This window comes from Channa argus, chromosome 5 (genome assembly GCF_033026475.1).
Source record: "Channa argus isolate prfri chromosome 5, Channa argus male v1.0, whole genome shotgun sequence".
NCBI classification, from domain to species: Eukaryota; Metazoa; Chordata; class Actinopteri; order Anabantiformes; family Channidae; genus Channa; species Channa argus.
In genome coordinates, this window is record NC_090201.1 from 26,788,538 (window position 1) to 26,810,015 (window position 21,478).

Consider the following 21,478-nt stretch of genomic DNA (forward strand, 5'->3'; position numbering starts at 1 on the left):
CTGTGGATGGGGAATGGGTGTGAATATGTGTGATTTAGGATGAAACCCTGAATGGATGCAGCTTTATTGAAGGGTAACACAAGCATGAGTTTCTCCTCTCCACCGTGTGTTGTGAGCTGGTTGCATCGGGTTTTGACATCGTCTGCAGCGGATTGTTTTTTTATGATGATAATGCTCATCAAGGGGGGAATTGAACCTCAGCTGACTTCTGTAGACAACATTTCATCAATATCTGTGTCTATTAACATGAATAATTAGGAAGAAGTTGCCTTTCTCACGGTTTAATCGCTAAGCCCATATTTTTCTCATTCATAACTCTTGGAGTTTTGCTTAATTACATGTAATAGTGCAGGGAATTAGTGATGAAAACATGGCTGCAGATTCAGGTTCAGCTCATCTCTTCAGTTTTCCTGTGCAAACATGCACCGTGGCCTCTAACATGCTAATACTGTGATGAAGATGTCTCACATTGACAGGCTAAACATGCATCCACTCATGATACACTGCATGTATTTTTAGCAAGCTGCCGAAGCTCTAAGCATCCCTCATATGTCCTACATTATTTTTAGTCTCAACCGACTCAGGCTCAAACCAAAGACTGTATGCACAGTTAGCTCGAGACATCATTTTGAATTTGTTTACAGTATTTGTATAACAAGTTATCTTAATCTTTCATTTGTAGCAATTTAACTGTGTTCTGTTATATGATTATAATTATAAAATAGATTTTTGCAACTCTGTCATTAATGTGCATATAAGCAAACGGTGAGTGCAGTGGATGTCTCCACAGGGATGTTGTCATTGGTCATGTCCTCTGTGTGTCAGACACACATGAGGACATGACCAATAAACCAGGTTATTTTTCAGTGGCGCGTACAGAGAATATGTGCACAGGTTGCAGATACAAAGCACTGTTTTCTGGAAAATGAAAATTTCTCCAAACACATGAAGGTTACACACGACTGGATCAAGATATTGTGCTTGTTGCTCGTGTGTCAAGCCACACAGACAGACACAGCTTGGCCGCTGCAGTTCCCCTTTGGCAGCCATGTTGGCTCCACGGTCTGCTCCACGGCCGTTGCTATAGTAACTGATGCTGATCTGCTGAGCGTTGGGCTCCTCGCCCTGGCACTACTGTGCAGGCCGCTGTAACATATTTGCAACAGGAACAGCAAAAAGGGATTAGGGAACAACCGCCTTCTCTATGTGAAACTGTGAACCACCTCAAATGTGCTTTTACTATCTATCCAGTGTGTGAAAAGTTTCAGCGTGGTGGAAGTTTGGCTGGAGTTTGAGGGAACTAATTGGTTTGGTTGGGTTTTAAAGTGCTACTTCACTAATTCCTTCCTATGGCTTTAGTTTAGAGTGTAATAACTTATAAATTCCTCTGACTTCACTATATCAAAATATTTCTCTGCTTCTAGCTGTAAACTCCTCCAGATGACATCATTAGGAGTTCAGATGAGGTCATCTGGAGGAGCTCTGGAAAAGCAGGTTGACCACTCCATAGTTTGAGCAACAAGATGACATAATGTGAACTAAATAACTAATGAACTCCAAGTGATGTCACCTGGAGGCATTTTCAGCTAGAAGTAGAGAGATATTTTAATATAGCGAAGTCAAAGTTAAGTTTTATGGCATTCAGGTACAAAAGTAGAACCAAAAGTAACACGTTCAAAATCAGTGAAGGCGTCCTACATGTCCAACATGGACACTTGTGACTTGATGATTAAAAAAAATGCCCTGCACACATTGCACTGCAACATCTGTGAGTTTGCTAACAGAAACAAGTTTGAGAGGTTTTTCATATTTTATTGGAGAATCATCTTGGGAATCAAAAAAGTCAGTGATGCTACATCTTTGGTGTAAAAAGGGTAAAACATTTTTCCCTTACTAGCCCCGTGTTAACAGCAGAGGGCATCGTGCTACAATAGGAGCAGAGCTCTGTCGTTTTAGTTCAGTCAAAAAGTGAACAGAGGAGGAGGGAACAGAAATGAACCATGTGACAATACGCTGCACAGTCATCTGCATCTAATTCTTACTTCAGAAATAAAGGAAACAGTATAGTTCAACAGATTTTAAATGTTTTGTCAGGATTTTCATGTGTGTCTCAAATCCAAAAGTCCTTTTTTTTGTAGGTTGTTGAAGCAAATATTCTGCTCCCATTGTTTCTCCTCATAAAACACTTCTGTTTCACACAGCTTCTTATTCACCCATTCACACGCCGATGGACCAACACTCACCAGGAGCAACTAAGTTGGGGTTCAGTGTCTTGTTCAAGGACACTTTAACATGTGACCGGAGCAGCTGGGGATTGAACCAACAACTGTGGGACTGGTGGACGACCGCCCTCCCTCCTGCGCCACATCCACCCCGTTGGACGCATAGTACACACCAAAATTAAAACAGGCTTTGAATATATAGTTTGTCCAATTTACAAAAATAAAGTATCATCACAACCTTGATTCCTATAGAGTGAAGCAAAGACAAAAATCTCGTCACATCTGCAGAAAAGTAGGACTAACTTACTTGTAGATGGTGTGGAACAGCCTGAGCAGCACCTGTTTTATTTTTACCTTGTTAAATTAAAAACTAGGTCTGTTCTAAGAAGGATTCATTATAAAAAAAAACAAAACAAAACAAAAAAAAAAAAACAGTGCTTGGTTTCTTTAAAGTCCTAATATGGTCTATGTCCATCTCACTTTAAAAACTGTCCCCCAGTAAACTCAAGTTGGTCACACTCAGCTGTTACAGCGAGCGTGAAACAAGGGAGTGGAGGCCTCCACATACACAAGATGCACATGTCATGTCCTCCTTATCTTTGGCTGCCATGTGTGTGCGTGCGTGCGCGCGTGTGTGCGTTTATAAAATGAATGTGCCAGCTGAAGTAGATGTTGGAGTACATTTCCTAGGCAGCAGCCAACAGTGTGTGTGGGTGTGTGTGGTATGTGCATTTGTATAAGTATGTGTTACTATAAAGATATACAGTACATATACATGGCAGAAATCTTTCTGCATCTTAGACTTCATGTGCGTGTGTTTGTAGGTCAGAAAGGTCATAAAGAGTCATGAGTGGAGTTTCGCCACAGATTATTGATATTTACTGACCCGTGTGTGCAGCCTTCAGTAGCCACGATTTGGTGGCAGTCAAATGATGAATATTAGATTCAGGGGACAGACAAAAAGCAAAAATTGGAAAAACAAATTAAATATATTTGTCTGTTGCCATGTAAAAGCGATGTCAGTTATTAGCAGTTAGTTTAATGTTAAAGAGCAACTTGAAGTACTTTGTAGTTGTGATGATGTCATGTTACTGCCCCAGACTGCAGAAGCTGTAATCTCCTCCCGAGCTCCTCCAAGTGACATAATCTGAACTGAAGAACTGCTCCACGTGATGTCGTGAACTTAAAACATTAAAGCGTCATGTTTCCTGTGAACACGTTGATAAAAATGTAAATGGCAAAGTTGCAAATGTGTTGATACTGAATATGCCATTGAATTGTTTCCACACAAAGTATTTGTGATGGTTAATGTGACGGTTGGTGACACTCAGAACAGAAAAATCTGTAAAGATCCTAGTCTTGAGTCTTATGTCCCAGTCTTAAACCACATTTATATTTATGACCGACAATGGCGACTCTGAGAGAAAACTACCGAAACTACAGCGCTACCTGAATTCAGCTTCATTCTTCTTCTCCCTCTAGTTCTACAGTCTGTGTTGTCCCTGCCTCTCCACCCAGCATCCCATCGCGTTTTTATTTCCATTTTCTCTTCTTTCAAAAGCAAATTATACAGATTTGTAGTTGCAGTTGCCGCCATGTTTATTTTGGCACAGGAACAAGTAAGATGTTTCCGTACTCGTGGGATTTGTGGGTTTGTCTATCTCTAGAACTTCCAGATGGTACCAACCAGTCATTTCTTGTGTCCAATGTTTGCCACTCCCAGACTGTCAAAGACTAAATATGTGTCAACTGCCTTTAATCAAAGTGTTTTGTTGCTTGGACTCTGCAGTCACTTAACTAAATGAATCACTTTGTTTATTTAAAAACCATATTACATCAGAACATCATTTTTGGTCAGCGTTCGTCTTTTTCAGCTAGAAGCAGAGGGATCTTTTCATGTGGGAAAGGAAGAGGAGGGTTCGCTGATATCAGCCTTTGCTGTTTGTTGTGCCCTCACACCTGCTCGCAGACAGATCCATTTGTATTTTCATACATTTAATTTAAAAATGCCGTGGATTTACTTTAGAGTTCTCTGTACAGAAATAAAAGCGGTGGTGGACTATGAAGCAGCTAGGTTCCATTTATCGTTCTGTCCTTCGATTTCTGCCTAGAGATAATCTCAACATTCGTTGTTGCATTTTCTGATAAATATCTATGATCTATGATCTTTATCACATGATACACGATAAAGTTGTGTGGACCCCCACAGTCTGAGAGATGGAATGAGAGACTCTCATCCAAAATGTGCGCCAGTCTCATAGAATAAAAATGAGAGCACTTGCATTATTTTATAACTTTTTTTAATTAACAATCGTCCACTTCCTGTTTGTGAATGCTTCACTAAGGCTGCGTGTATTTTTATTCTTACTCTATTTCTGCAATATTCCTGTTTTATTCCTGTTACGTTCAGGTTTCTGTTGCTGTGTTTCTTTCTGCTGTGTATGTGTGTGTGTGTGTGTGTGTGTCATGCTGCATTATCAGAAACTACAGCAATGCTGCCTTTTCGGCCACGTCTCCCTTAAAACAAATGGTTGCAACAACAAACATCAACTTTATTCTTGAACTTTTGCACCTAATTCCACTCAAGTTCATCCTCGTTAGCAAACAAACAGCCAGCGAGCTCTGACTTCGTATAAGCCTTAAAAGTGGTGTCAGTACCCCCACATCACAGTTTCTACAGACTGTCACGGACACTTTATTTAAATAAAAGTTCAAAGACATCAGTCAGCGTGTACATTCTTGCATGGAAAAGCTTCGGGACCTGTTTGCGTTCCAGAGCTGTGCTTCTCTGTCTGATCTCTCATGTTTCTGTTATAATAACAGAAAAACATTCAAATGGTAAAACAAAAAGAGAGGATTGAAAAAAAAAAAAACCCACTGCACACACTGATTGAGTTACAGCAGCGTGCGACTGTTGTCATAAGTCAACTCTTGTTGTTGGCAACTGACAGAGTCATATTTGTAGAAAACTCTTCATTTTCCATGAACTTCAGCTACAGCATTAAATTCAGACGTATTACAGAGTCTAGAAACCAGTGGAAATGAAAACACTCTACATTACAGTTTTTCTCAGTTGCCAAGACGCTTTAAGGACATGGGATCTTCATCATCATCTTCTTAGCACATCAGAAATCTTCTCTTGCAAATGTGTTGATGCATTTCCATTGGTTTAACAAAACGGTTAATACAAATGTCCTTGCTGTGATAACTCTGTCGAAATAAAAAATGTGTACAACCCCCTACAAAAACGTCTTCAACCAGTCGATTCAGGATGCTTCTCTGTCCTCTGCTGTGGATCAAAGACGGGGGTGAACAGCCCGTGTGGATGCTGATGAGAACGTGTGGCCTGATTGACAGGAGCAATTAGACTAAATATCAAATTCTGAATATTCATGTTTTTGTTTTTTTTAGATATTTTCGCCCATATGTTACATTTGGGTCCTTTTCATTTTTCTGTATTTTTGCTTTAGTATAATAACAAAATCCGATTTTCATTGAAATTCCTTGGAAAGAGTAAGACCTGCACACAGAAATGAATCCAGAAAACATTCTCAGGAAAATCTCTTATGCACAGTATTTGAACAGGCCATCTGAAAAAAGAGCAGCAGGGTTTGTAAAATCACACTCTCTGCTCAAATCACCACGGGATATTATTAGACGTGCTCTGTATTTTTTTGTCTACTGTGCGGTGACGGCTTGAACGGACTGTTGTATTTTGTAGCACATTTTGTTCGTGTGAGAGCGTTTTGCAAACACAATGTGTCATTATGGGCAGTGAGCTTCTGTTTCAGCCTGTGTGTTCACTTTTCTAATAACGTATCTAAGCAGGAGCGAGATGATGCTGTGAAGGTTTGTTTACAGGAGTTGAACAGCAAAAACAGATTCTCTTTCCTGAGAACTTGTTTGCACAAATACTTTCAGATGTTGTTTTAATTCACGTGATTTTAAAGGTTTGCTTCTTCTTTTGTGTATTATTAAGACATTTTCTCTGTATCTGATGGGGCTGTTTGCGCCCGGCCAGCAATCAGGACATAAAGCAGCAGTGTTACTGATGCATGTGGTCTGTGCTTGGGCCAAGGTCTTTAGTGTAAAGATAAATATGATACTCGCCAAGCGGAGAGAAGTGGGAAGGGGAAGCAAAGGGGGGAAAGGGAAGGAAAGGAGGAGCAGGAAAGCTTGTGAAACATTTGCATTTACAGCTGCTCCGAGCGGCATAAAAATAACAATGTTGAGCAGGAAAGAGAGGAGAGGGGACTTTACAAAGAAGGAAGGAAAGAAAGGAAAACTGAAAGAGATCAGGGCAGGGATGAGAAGGGTCCCATGGAAAGAAAACAAAATGACACCTCAGAGATGGCAGAGAGAAGTGATGTTGGAGGGAGGAAGAGGAGAGAACAACAAAAACAGGGAAGAAAGATGAGATGAGAAGGAGGAAGCCTTGAAAAGGCGAAGCTCCACAGACTTGGGAGAAGCAAAGAGGAGGAGAGAAACATACTACAGGGAGTGGAGACGAAGCCGAGGAGGGAGAAAGGAGAGAGGAGAGAGGAGAGAGGAGAGGCAGAGCTGGCAGAGACAGAGGAAGAGCGTATGAGGAGGAGCGAGCAGAGTCACGAGAGGGAAACCTCTCTCCGTCTGTTTTACATTTGGAGCTGCTGAGGGACTGAGCGCTATCAGGACAGAGCAGGCAGCTGCCAAGCCCACTGACTCACACACACACACACACACACACACACGCCCGCACATGAAAAACACAGGCGGCCGTGTTGGATATGACTCGCCCGCTCAGGCAGTTTGGCGTGGTGGACTCAGAGTGACAGTTGGGAATAACTGGTTATTCATCCAGTCCGGTGAGTTATACATGGTTTTTAATGCTGCAATGGGTCAACTGAGGCTGTTTGATGGGTTATTTCTGTTTTTCATGACCATGTCATAGTAAACGTGCCTGTTGGTGAACTGCTAGTGTTGGTATTACGTTAGTAACTTGGTGGCTTTTTCCCACAGTACAGAAGGTTTGTCCACTAGCTGCTCACAGAGTTTGAATAAAACTTTCTTGTTTCACTTCTGGGGCTTTTGTAAACAGTTTGTTCAGTTTGACTTGCGCACACACACACACACACACACACACACACACACACACACACACACACAGGGGCAGGGATGCTGCTGTCCTGGTTTACCAGCTCGGTTAAGGTCAGAGTGGGATGTGGTTGGTCTGAGCTCAGTGTGTATCATCCGTTACTGCGGAGTAACTCGAATTACTTCCCTTCGCAGAGATGTTACTGTTTATTTTCTGATCTTGAGTTTCATCGGCACAGAAAAACTCTGGCTGAACTCAGTTCACTTTGGGGTTTTACAGCTCCCCCCTCGGCTGTTCATTCACTTACTGCTGCTCTTCTTGTTTTTGTTAGTCTGAAAGTGAACATACAGGGTGTGGACACAAAAACAGGAACACCTGTCGGAGAAAATGCATGTTCCTGCTACTGAGGACTGTCTGTGTCAGTCTTGTCTAAAAAGTGATTGACATCAAACTGTGTTAACTGTTGGGAAGGGTTGTGACTAGATTTGTGGCCTGGGGGCTGCCACCCGCCAGAGTAAAAGCCTGTAGAACTAAGTAAATACTATTCTTATAAACAAATACAAATGCATTGTTATGTACTGTTTCATCTTTTGAGTCACCACAGACTTTTGTAGCACTTGTAACCAGGCAGATTTTTACCTCGTCTCAACTGTTTATTGTAATTTTTTCATGATTATTTGGAGGTAAAATGGCGGATAAGTTACATCATTGACATTTCTATTCGATTTAACACACTAGTAGCCGATTTTTCAAACAGTGCCACCGTATTTTAAGCGTGTGCCCCAGTGTGGCCACCCCACTAAATCAATACTAGACCCGCCCCTACTGTTGGAGGAGGGTTCCCCACGTGACGTGACCTAAAGGACCACATGGCTGAATGTGTCACAGTGAGTCCTGACCACAGACTGTGACGCATGTATTTCTTCAGGCAGTAAGACCTCAAATAGTTCATTATAAACCTCCGTGTGATTGTTCTCCTTCTTGGCACTAAGCCTTCCTCAACATCTGTCACAAGCCACTTGGCAGTTTACCGAGCGATGATTCCCAACAGATCGAATAACTGATCAGACAGTGTGACAGGTGCTCGGCGGTGCAGTCGGCCACACTTCCAATATGGCAGACAAACACACGGAAACACGTGACTCGGCCCGTAGCAGGCTGCCAGTCCTGCAGCAGCTTCCTATGAAAATCAAGTAAAGCAGACGGAGAGACACGGAAAGCTCCGGTCGACGGGGAGCACGTGATACAGTAGGTGGATGTGTTTAGAGGAAGGTGGAATCATATATGTAGCAGATAAAAAACACAAACTGCATGTTTGAGAAGAAAGATGGACGACATGTGCACCGTGTTCTATTTTGGGTCAGTGGTCAATGTGGATCCCCCCCCCTTCTGAATATTTTGCCCCAAACCTTCGGCTGGATCTTGGCCTGTTGTTTGGAGAAATCAGTTTTGCAGAAGGAAAACAGTTTACTGTTCATGACACCATAATTGCTGCATAACCCACTTTAACACAACTGCTCAGTAAACATACAGTTGTTCTTTTATTTTCAGTTTCACGTTGAGTCACGCTAAGAGTTTAAACATGTTACATACATGGCCGCGTGACATCATATCTGTTTCTCCCTCTCTCCTCTCGCCCCCCTTTCACGTGGAGACTTGAGCATCAATTTCTCATGAACCCCCTCAGCGAGCGCAGCTCAGTCTGACTAGAGAAAACATCAACACAACGAGCACGGGTCAGAGGGTCGCTCTCTCGGCCTCCCCCTGCCCCAGCCCCCACCCAGCCTCTCCCAGCCTCTCTCAGCCTCTCTTTTCGCTTTTTTTCTGTGGCTCCCTTCACTCTCCCACCATCAGTTATGCTGCAGTTCAAGGTTCCCTAAGTTCATAGTAGTTCTGTTTCACTCCTCTTATGGTCCTGCTGTGAGTCCTGGTGGCACGGAGAAAGGGGGGGTTGAGGGGGGTGGGGGGGGGGGGGGGGGGGGGGGTATCGTGGATCACTGTGGACTCAGTAGGAGGTCACTGGTTCAATTGAGATTGAATTACATGCTAACGCTTGTTGCTAACAAATCGCCGCGAATTGTCTCCACATGGCTCTGACCATTACAGGATTCATAGAATAATGAAACATGCACAAGTTCAGCAATGTAGCCTTCATGGTTTTATTGTCAGTGACACACACAGGCATCTTTGGCCCTTTAATGAAGTGTGTAACTGCTTTTGATGGATGTACATGAAAAAGGGGTTAATAGAGCTCCAGTGGAGGAAATCTGGGTGTGAAAAAGGGTCTTTGTGCTCTAATTAAGGTGAGCAGATGTAACACTTTCATGACACATTAGCATAATTGCTGTAAACAGGGGGAAGACCCTCGGCCTTCTGCAGCGTCTCCTTTTCTTATTAATGTGGTCATGTTTAATTTGAAGGATAATGGCTTCGAGGGCATAAAACGGGCAGAAGGTGAAAGGGGATTAGCTGGCGGTGACAAAGGCAGGTTTTATAACAGGAGGTCAGGCAGGGGTTTGTGTGTGCCGTTGTCACTGTGTGCAGCGTTTTGTTTTTATGTCATTCAGCTTGTAATGCGACGTTAGCCCGGAGTTTTTGTTCCTTGTGGCGTCCTGGTGCGTCCAGTCCTGACGCCTGTGGCTACAGTACGATACGCCGAAGGACATTAACAGTGGTGCAATTTGGGAAGCATCAGTATCTGATGAGCATCTGTTGATAAACCACAGGTTCAGTGGTTTTACTCCCGCTTTATCCTGATAATAGTAGAAGTACACAAATGCAATACTCAAGCCAAAGTGCAAGTGTTTGCTTAAAAACACACTTTAGTAAAATTACCTCCTTAACCTTTGTTCACTAATTAAATTACAAACGTTTGATTCCACCAAGAAAACTGTTTTTTTAATTGTACTAAATTTGATGCGGTAGATAACATGAAACAACAAGTCTCAAAGGTGAAATGCAAAGAACAGTTCGGTCCATCCATTATCTGTCAGCGCTCATCCTGCTTGGATCCAGCTGTCATCAGGCAGGGGACACCGTGGACAGGTTGCCCGTCTAAACCGGGACCACGGAGAGACATACACAGACGAAAACAGCTATTCACACCTACCTACCAACAATTAAGCTAACGTGCATATTTTTAGGCTGTGAGAAACCCACGCAAGCATACGGAGAACACACACACACACACACTACACACAGAAAGGCCACGTCCGTCTGGGGCTCAAACCCACAATCCTCTAGCTGTGAAGCGGCGGCGCTAACCACTCCACCATTGTGTGCCCCAGAGAACAGTTGCTCATTCATTCGAAGCCAAATCCCAAGTTACCTGTGGCTTTGATTAAAAGCAAAGAAACTATGTGTGAAGCGTGAAGCTCAACACTGCGGAGTGTGTGCTGCTTTGTATTGAACACAGCGTGTATGTATTTGACTGCTCGCAGTTTGTGTGAGTGTGTATGTGTCTCCGTTCAGTAAAACAGCTGCTGAATGAATCATCATTTCTTTAAAGGTGTGTGTGTGTGTGAGAGCATGTGTGTGCGCACTGATTTACAACCTCTGTGATTTATAGCAACAGGCTCATCCTGTCAACAAGGCATCTCAGTCCCCTGATGCTTTAAACTCCATATTTATTATCCTTAAACACACACACCTATGCTGCTTTCACTTAGCAACATGACATCATCCGACAGGCATTTTATCCGGGATGCATGCGAGCACAGACACACAGAGAGCTGATCGGCCTCCGTGACCTCCAGGTTCATGAACCCTCTGGAGGAAACTGCTGCTCCAGAGGAGCACTTCTTATTTTCTTATAGAACGGGCTCATTAAACATGTTTATTGTGGAAAAAGAAAGCTTCATAAAGCTGCTGATTTGCCAAAAGTTGTCGATTACGGGCTGTAGTCCAGCAGAACAGATGTGAAGGGAAGGAAAAGTATATATTTAAAGAGTTCATTAGGAGGGAGCGGCTGTAGCCCAGTTGATAAGGGCAGGGATCCACAGACCACTGGGTCAGTGGTTCAATCCCCACAAGGTCACTGGCTTGACCCCCCCATCCACCCAATCCCCGAGCCCAGGCCCGGCAGAAACCGGGGGGTGTTGGATCAGGAAGGGCATCCGGCATAAAGACTGCGCCAAATCAACATGCAGACAATGATCCGCCGTGGCGACTCTGAACCCTGAATAAGCCAAAAGGACAAAAAAAAAATGAAAATAATAATGAGTTCATTAGGAAACTACAGAGAAGGGTGGGAGATGTGTATCAGTGTGCAATGGTCCAATGTGCTTCCACCTCCAAATCCATAAATCGATCAATACTTTATTAATACGGCACCTTTTATAAAAGATTAATGCAATTCAAAGGGTTTTTCAGATGATAATAAAGACAACAAAACCATGTTACAGCAGCAAAATGTACAAATGTGACCCAAAAATTTTGGTTCAGTATGAAAAAACAAAACAACAACCACAAATATATGTAATAGAAAAGATGATAATAATGCACAGTAATAAAAGAATAAATATAAAAGATAAAAAAGCTATAAAAATGATAACACAATAAAATAAATAAAACAACTAAATTCATAAAAACAATGATGAACAACATATATAAAGGAGAATAAAAGAAGCTAAATTATGTAAATAAATATACTAAATCAATGTTTGAACCCTAACGCAGGATAAATAGGTGGGTTTTAAGTTCGGCTCAAAGCATAAACATCACACAGACTGCACATGTTCATGCACATGTCAGACCAGGAGGCTGGTGCAGGATCGTGAAGTTAAAGAGTTTTAACGTCAGTACGGAAGCTGTGGAAAGTGAAGCACAAACTGCGACAGGACAACACATTCAGACGTAAAGTGACAGAGTTCTTTCAGCAAAGTCCAGCTGCAAACCCAGAGGTCAGAAAGCACCGAATGTCTGAGGACTTCAGCACTGAAGATTAACGGCAGTAAATACAGCTGTTCCATGTTTCATGCTGACTGCTCTCAAAAGTCAAACAAAAAGATTCCTGTTACTCGTCTTCGGGGGAAGTTCGGCGCAGACGTCCAGTGCTGGTGTCATAATTCCGTCCGGTGTCTCTTGTGAAATCAGCGTTATCTTCTCAGGGGTCGATAACAACCGCAGTGGATTTAGAAAGAGAGTGAGGACATCTTCCTTGACTCATTAAGGACAGTTTGGTTCCCCCAAAATGTAAAAAAATCCAAGCTACAAGCTGTGATTGAGTTTTGACCAAAGCTTTAACAGATTAAAGACTACAAGTCATCATTTGCTGTTAAATCCTGCTTTTCTCCATAGAAAACAGTGGATCTACATCAGCCTATTGCAACAGTTCAAAGCTACATGAGTCATGTGACCTGCTGATGAGTTTGACCCCTCGCTGCGGTTCTGATAACAAGAAGCCAGACAGAATCAAAGGCCTGACAACAGAGCAGATACAGGAGATTACTTCAAGCTCCAGCAGAGCACCGTGTCAGGGTGCAGAAGGCCGCGAGATCGAATCCCAGCCAACCAGGTGCGCCCCTGCACAGCCACCGAGCCCGAACCCTGGGAGGCCAGGGCACCCGGTGTAAAAACTCACGGCGAATCAACGTGCCCAACGCGTTCTGCTGTAGCGACAAGTGGAGCCACAAGCCGAAAGCCGTTGCTCGTTGCCTTCAAGCTCCAGTGGCGCAAACGGTTAGCATGTGGTAGTTGTGCGACACTACACTGTAGAGTGATGCCAAGGTTGTGAGTTCGAGCGGCACCTGGATGATTGTCTTCAGTGAGCCACCTTAATAGCAATCGAGCAGACAGCGTGATCCACAAGATTCAGGAACAATTCTACCTACCAAATCCAGATGTGTTCCAGTTCGTCCATGAATCCCAGGGATAGTGCTGTAAAATCTGCCATGAGTATGAAGACACTGGAAACTGCCATCACCACGAAGTATTAACTAAACACATGGTATTTGCAGGTGACGTTTCTGCACTAAATGTGTTGTACATTCATGTAAAATATATAAGAGTAGGAGTGATTTCTTTTTCAAATGGTGGAGATCAGATTTCTTTTGGAAGCAAATGTTTCCTTTATTCCATGACTGCTTTTTTTATTAGTATACAGAAGGAAATGTTTGTGTGCAGCATCTTCAGTAGCTAGTACAAAGCCACCTCCTGCCTTCCTGGTGTAATCAGCCCTTTTAAAAGACGTCCGTCAGACGTCCTGATGTGCAGGTCTGAACAGACCCGGTTCTTTTTTGAGCAAATTGTTATTAACAGTCCAACTTCGGTGTGAGCGTATTAATATTGGCTCTTAGTCACTTTCCCGCAATAAATCCTTTGCACAAGCAGCACTTTTGAATCCTGGGGCCCAATTTAGATTCAATTGCCGATTAGATTGCTTTCTTAAGACTCCTGTTTGAGAGACTACTGTAGAACGGGCTCATTAAACGCATCCATTTCTGGAAAAAGAAACAGAAGATTAGGTTAGAAAACATGTGATGAAAGACATTATTTAGTTTCCTCCGATTTAATCTGTGTGAACATACCACAACACACACACAGTCCAAAACACTCGTGTCTGCACAGACGGTGTGAGTGCAAATGACTGGATGCTCGTTTCTCGCACCTCAGGCTTGTGCTGTTCTCAACACTGTTCTTGTTAAGTTGCTGCTGGGCTTTAGATGTCGTCAAGTCAACATGGGATGAGGAACTGTCAGAGCTATTTTGTGCATCATCCGTGTGCATCACATTCGGATGCTCAGTTTGGCTTTAAAAGTTACACCTATGGCTGTAGGATTTTTGTAGGGGTTTGGAAAACTTTTTCAGATGTCCGTGGTACAGTTACTGATCCAGAAGAACCCTTTGCTGCCACGTTAAGGGTTCCTGGGGCCAGAAGGTCACCAGTAACCAGGCTGTGGTGGTGGTCTACACAGCACCAGCCCGTAAGCACAGTGGCCCCTCAGTGGGCCCCTTTGCTGTTATGAGCCTGTGAAACTAATGTGCACGGAATTCTAAATTTTAATGAGTCATAAATGACATTCAGGGCGTCCTGAGCAGAGAGACTCACGTAGACTCTCAATTTATGGTCTCACGTTTTTTTGGGGGGGTGGCGGGGTTTGTTCAGCGTACAGGTCTTGGCTTTTGTCCCCCTCTGACGCACTGTGGAACTCAATTATCACTTTTATTTCCCAGCAGATTGAAAAAGACAGGTTCAGGTTCAGCAGCTGTGATGCCGAAGTTTCGAATTACAGAATCATAACTGAGCAGTGATATTTCAATGAAACAGTAATTGACAGTGTTGTAGGGAAGTGTGTTGCTACTCCACATTAAACCCCGACTTCTGTGGAAACGTCCTTTCTGTAAGTTTCTGTTTGACCCTTTGACTCTTAGACTATGTTAGCAGAACATTTAATAATACGTACGTACAGATACGTTCACTTTTTTGGTTTATCCAGTAAAGCCAAGCTCGCAGTGACACGGAGCTCAGCCCCATCACTTGTTAACCGCTTTAAATCTCTCAGTATAGAATCAGAGCCAAGAACCCATTTTCAGCCACTTTCATTATTTCACGATTGAAATATGTTTCTCCACAAAATGAAATATGTCCCTGTCAAACTGTCTGGCAGAGGCATTTCACTGTTTAACCTTTCATTTTTAGACTTTTGAATTGTTAATAGCTAAACTTTCCCGACTCGTTTCCATGAAGTTCAATGGGACCTGAGCGACAATGGATACTACTGTTAATCCCTCTTCAGTTCTCCCATTTTTATTTTCTCCAACTTACACAAGGTTTAGCTGGAGTGTATGTTAAGTTGGTTGTAAAACCCATGAGGTTTTATGTGATGGTGGGACAAAGCATAACTTGTCTTTCACTGCACAGTCACACGGCAGCGTGTTGCTGTTACTGCTGTAATAAATCAGTTTTACAGGTAGATATTTGTGCACAGTGTGGGTGAAACGAGAGGGTGGCTTTTCCAAAAATGAGCTACGAAATGTTGGGACATTTTATCATGTTGTATTTTATGCTTTCAGAATAGAGGGACTTCCTACCTTCTGGGTAGATGCTGACTTGCATTCAGCCATTTGGAAAAAAGAAGTTTGGGAGACTTGGATACAGAAGTTGATCTATTTGGGCAGATGTGAAAAGTTCATGTATCCTCCTGCGTCTGAGTTCCTGGGGTGAAAACTGTTTAAAAAAAACAATCGCTGATCCTTTCTTGTATGTCATGATTGTTTTTTGTTAACTTAAGAATCAGTCCTTCATCTGCAGTGGCCTTGTGACCTCATGACCTCTTGGAGGGTGATGACATACGGTTAAAAGATAAATCTGAGGGGTCAAAAGATGACGATTTGAAGTTAATAAAAACAAAACGTTGTGCTGCACAAATGTGTTTTGGCCTTTCCTCAAATCTTAAACTACTTAAAACATGACAATTGACCTGATCTAAAAAGTAATCAAAGCTGTTTGTACTACTTTGAAATTGAAGTGAACAATGTTACAAAAACAAATACGTTGTATGTAATATGTTTTAGTGTAGTGCACTAATTTAATCGATGTTGACCACTGAAGTTTAGAATCGTCTCAGATTTGAAGAACAAAATGGGAAATCAATGAGTTCTACACACACACACACACACACACACACACACACACACACACACACACACACACGCTGCACATACTCCTACTTTAAGGTAAAACTGGAGAGTTCATCTAGGTGCCACAGTGATCTAAAAGCCCCACGAGTCCAGTCTGACATAACACACTGGTGCTGCAACACTCCACCACCTTCAACAATGGCAACACCCAGGGTCAAAGGTCAAAGCTGTGATCTGATCCCTGACAGATAAGCAGTAGGTGCTGAAAAACACAAACCAGGCAGCTGTGCAGATAAATGTTAAGGTCAATCTAATGATCATGCTAAGATGTGTGTGTGTGTGTGTGTGTGTGTGTGTGCTGAATGAAAACCACATGTCTAAAACCTGCTTAACACAAGATATGTTTTGATTCAAGCTAATTTACTTTAAAAGCTTTTTATGAGCCCAGGTGTGTGTGCATGGCTTGTATACCACTTGTATACTACCTGTATACCATCTATATACTATCTGTATATTACGTGTTTTCTTTGTGTGCATGTTTGCATTTGTCTGGGTGCAAACTTGTTTATGTGTTTTATCAGTTCCCAGCATGTGCTCATGTCCCCACCGGGGGCCCTGAAGCTTCCCCCTGTTTACCACTGATAGGAGATCGTGTTCTCATCCGTGTGAGGCAGGCGTGCAAATTATGACACGAGTCTCCTGATCTGAACTGACGTCTGTTCCAAGAGAGGCTTCAGCATTTTTGGTGAAGTCCAGTACTACACCCCAGTCAGCTGGATATGAAGAACCTGCACAGCTCCACACATTGAATCTGGATGAATTGGTTTCAAACCACTGATCCTTTATAAGGCAGCGTGCCACATAACCCTGGTTCGAGTCCAGATGAGGCCACGCTTGATGCTGCTGCACTGCCTCTATCTACTAATTAGACCAAAATGCCCAAAATAAATCATAAAAAAAAAAACAGTGTTAATGTATAGACATGGCCTGGCTGAAGGTGAGATGATGCTGAGATAGAGGTGGAGGGTCACATGATGACACTGAAGGACCAGACTGAAGGATTCGTGGATTTCCGGGAGTTTTTGTCAGGCAGATTTTCCTCAGGGTAAAGTCCCTTTGTGCTGTGGACACATTTAAAGAAGTAGTTTGTGGGTTATGGGCAGAAGTAGATCACTCAGAGCTGATCTAAGCAGGGAGGGCATTAAGGCAGAAGGTTCGACAAGTGGTAAAGCGGCTGGGCTCCGACACTCATGGGTTCAACCCGTCCAGCCCTTTAAATTCATCTGTCTCCTTCAAAGTGTTCACTGAGCTTTACATTTGAGGCGAAGCACCATGATGTAACTGTAAATGGTCAATGTTCTGCTTGTATGGAGCTTTTTTCTCCAAAGCACTTCGCAGTGACTGTGTTTACATGCACTTACAGTAAGTAACCAGGCTCCTCGGAGACATCAGCTTTCTCTGGGAACCGGGGACGGTGTCTACATGCACTTTAGAAACCTGGCTAGTGGACATCCACATATACATGCAGCAGCAGAGTAACCTGATTTCTCCTCCACCTCAGACTTACTTTGGAAGCCCCGCTCACAGATTTGAACAGCATAGTGATGTGTCGAACTTTTTTTGTGTGCGTTCATGTTGCAGCAGAGTGACAAAAGGAACTGTCTGAATTTGAAAGATTCAGCAGGAGGACGGACTTAGTTAGACTTCTGTGAGGGACTTTGTGTTAGTTGAAAATTTCTGTCGAGCTCTAGGCCGACTTTGTTTTAAGAATGAGGCGGCATCGCCCCGTTAGTGATCTCTCATTCCATTCGTTCTTTCATTCTTTTACTCACCTTAAGTCCATGTTAATGCAACTCATGCATGTTGCAGTGACCAAGAGCACGATGCTGATTCCCAGGTTGCCCTTACTCACCGGATTTAGACTCAGTCCAGCTTCAGTGTTTGACATGCAGCTTAAAGTTGGTCACATCACCCGAATGATCACAGATCTGGCTCTTAAAATGACCAACTGGACCAACTGACATGTCATGAACTTCAGTCTGCAGCCAAATCAACCTTCATGACTACTGGAAACACTCCATTAGAAATTCTATACATTTTTATTAATATGGGAGTAGAACGTAACACGTGGAACAGACAGATGCTGCATCTTCCCTTTTCTTTTAAACACTCTGCAATAAGAAAACTGCAGACAGTAACGCTCCATTGTCTCACTTTGTCAACGTCTTTGTATAGACTTTATTAGGATTGTCAATAGATTCAACCTCGTATCGTTTCCATGTTTGGTGATGTGTTCAGAGACCTTGAGTTGCAGCACAAAGCAGCAGACTTGACCTGTGCTTTTTGATGACTGGAGCCTGAGCTTCAGCTTCATTCGGTGTCTGTTTGAAATGACGAAATGGAGACGAGGTAGCAGGTTTACTGTGTTGTACTATCTGCATCCTAGTGAAAATACTTTTTAATTTCTCACTAACACGAAGTCTGTAGGCAAGTATGTGGAAAAAATAGTCAAACGCATTTGCTATTTTAAATCATTGTTTTAACTTTTTCTAGACATTTCTATTATTATTACCAGCACTGCTGCTCATCTTTGTCAACTATTGGACAAAACATACACATATCAAAAATGGGTCTTTACATTAATCAGTCCTCGTATTAGTGACATTTTTTAGCATCATAAAAAAAGACTCTCATCTGAAAATTCCCCGTCATCTTTGAATATTTGAGTCCTGAGTCATCGTTCTACAGCTTCAGGAATCAGAAACTGCAAAAGTTGGTGATCTGCTGGACCCCAGCCGACACTAAGGTCAAAACTCACGGGTCCTGGGCCTAAAACAGCTTTAAGAAGCGGAAAGCTGATATCTGAATGTGAGGCGAACGCACATATGTGGCACAGCATGCAGAGCTCCACAAAGACAAGACTCCCTGTGGTTCGGCAATCTCTTTAGAGCTGTGTGGATGAAAACATCTGCCAAACGTCCTGCATTGTTTTCCGGCCACTTGGACAAGTAACATGTAAATAAATCACCGCACAATGTTTCATAACTTGTCCTAATTGTATGATATTTAAGCTGAAATGCCTTAAACCTGAAGCAGCTTTCTGCATGTTGAAAGCTTTTCGCCAGTGTTTTTCATTTCATGTGACTAACTTGACTTGGCACAATGTGGGCCATCGAAAGGCCTCAGGGGGGGCGAGTTCAGCCAATCTGGAATCTCATCCAAGTGTGAAATGGAAATTCACACCAAGGCCAAGAGCATGAGGTGGGGGGAAGCCTGTGCTGGAAAACCTGTTTGGTGAGCACTGAAACACAAACGAGCCTGCTGTGGTTTAGGGGACTTGTTCTTGGCAAAACATGCTCAAAAGGTGCAGAGAAACAGCAAAGTTAAAGATTTTATGGATTTGCTTCGAGATGAATTACCGCGTTCTGACGAAGGAAGAACTAAAGAAAGCAGCGAATGGAAACGACGAATGGAAAAGAAGAATTCGACCGCACAAAGTGCAACAGTGTCTTTAACAGAAAGTCTGAGTTAAAGGCTCTTAAGTTGAAATGAATTATTATCAATTAAAATGAAAACTTGAAATGAGGCATTTCTCAGTTTACCTGCAGACCTCACTAACTCCTGTAAGTATGTCTCAGGCCGTAGTTTGAAGTTCGTCTCACTAAACTGAAGTAACATCTGTAAATCCCTGCAGTATCATAACGACCTGCAACGTGCATCCGTCTTTCTCCTCTTACTTAATCCATCAGACTCCGACCATCCACACACCAGCTCGGATTTAGGAACAAAACCCTCATAGAGCCGTTTCTACTTTTCCAATGTAGGGTGAAACTGTCAGAAAGGTGATAATTCTACTATGTTTATTATTATTGAAGTCGAAGTGGGTATTGGAGTATAGGTGTATTGGTTTGAGGTGAACTGCACAGGTAGTTATAATGTTATGACTGATTGGTGTATTTCAGCCATTAAGTGCAGATATCATATCACTTGTTGCTCAGCTCTGTTAAAAAAAACAACCTTTATTTTATTATTTCATGTGATGCATCCATGCAGAGGTGAAAATCTAGAAATGCCACTGTAAGAAAATGGTCGGATTTTAATATTTAATTTCACGTGTTCTGCAAATTTTATTTATTTATTTTTTTTGTGATGATAAATTATGGGACGATTTCCAGACAGGCAGATGCGTGGACACCTGTGTTCACAGCCAACCTCTGAGAAACACCTGTTAGAAATAAGCTAATTGGAGTTAGAAGGACCCAGCAAGGCAGCAAACTGAAGAGGCTGAAACGTCTTCCTGTGCAGATGTGCGACAGTTTGAATACATTAAAGCAAAGCCCCAGTTTGATGTGGGTCTACAAACTTTTGTGCCCTGAAAGACCCCAGATAATACAAATACTACACAAGTACCTGCAGTTCTACGTAAGTTTGCATTTGTGTGCATGTTTGAGTGCTCTTGGCATTGAACTAATTGAGAATAAGACCATGGAGAGCCAGTGATTACAAACCCAGAACTCTTCCTCCTCCTCTTTCCTGTCATCTCCATTTCCTCCTCCTTCATATGTCGCATCAGAGAACCGCACATACTACAAAAACAGACCGTGAAAAGATGAAAGAGGAAGTCGGTAATGGAGGGATGCACAGACAGAGTGATGCGTCTTTATCTGTTTTTTTTTCTCCTCTCTAAAAACAGGGAGAGGATGAGACGAATGAGGAGCTGAGGGAAAAATAAGGATTCCCTCCCACTTTCCTCTCTGCTATTAAAATAAATGAGCATAGTGAGACTGGGACCCTGGCCCAAAAAGAGAGAAATGGATCACGAGTGTGTGTCTCTCTCATATACAGTCTTCCTCAGATTCTGACACCGAATGATTAGCTGCTGTGTCCAAGAATAGCGTGTTAGTCCACGAACCAGACGCCGAGCGCTAAATCCAACGTTTCCGCAGACACCGGATTTAAACCAAAAGTCAAAGGACTTTAGGCAAATTGTAGCTTTGCGTTTCACAAATCTTTGAACGCAAGTACAGAACAGAACGCAGATCGGGAAATGTGTTTTGTGTTTAAAAATGTCTTCACGTTTTTGTTTCTTCCAGTTTAACAAACTGATGTTTTCATGCAGTTGAAAAGTTGCAGGGAGGAGGCTGGAGTGGATGATTGGGGGTAAATGCAGCCATCTTTGTTCATTGTCTAATCATTACGTACTGAACGGTCTCACAGCCAGTCGGACTGTAAACTCACTCTTAATTTGCAGCCTTCCATAAAACTGAACTGCAAACACAAGCTATTTAATTGCGACTTGATAATGATTTCTATCAACAAAAGTAGGATTTATTCATAATTAATGCGACTGGAAAGTCACAAATATCTGCAGCATCCATGACGAGAGTCTTACTGAACAATTCAGTAAGACAACTGCAGCATTTTGTTGGGATTAGAAAAAATGTAATGGGCACGTTTATTTGCTTTAAGCCGAACCACGATCTTCCCCAAATCTTCACCAAAGTGCTCTTGTTGTCTGAACCTCAAACAGAATTCTGGTGGGTGCAGAGTGTCCAGTCGGCACTTTGTAAACACTTCATCCACCTCAAATGCTGCCATCTTA

General features: G+C 42.6%; 1 protein-coding gene across 2 annotated transcripts in view; it reads left to right on the plus strand.

Moving 5' to 3' along the window:
- Positions 1-6,521: 6,521 nt before the first annotated feature.
- Positions 6,522-21,478, plus strand: part of ripor3 (RIPOR family member 3) — a 43,126-nt gene continuing 28,169 nt past the window's right edge. The window contains exon 1 of one of the 2 annotated variants that reach the window (XM_067506054.1): positions 6,522-7,066. The gene's annotated coding sequence lies outside the window, so the exon portion shown is untranslated. The remainder of the gene's footprint in view (positions 7,067-21,478) is intronic. The other variant, XM_067506055.1, reaches the window with a different exon arrangement.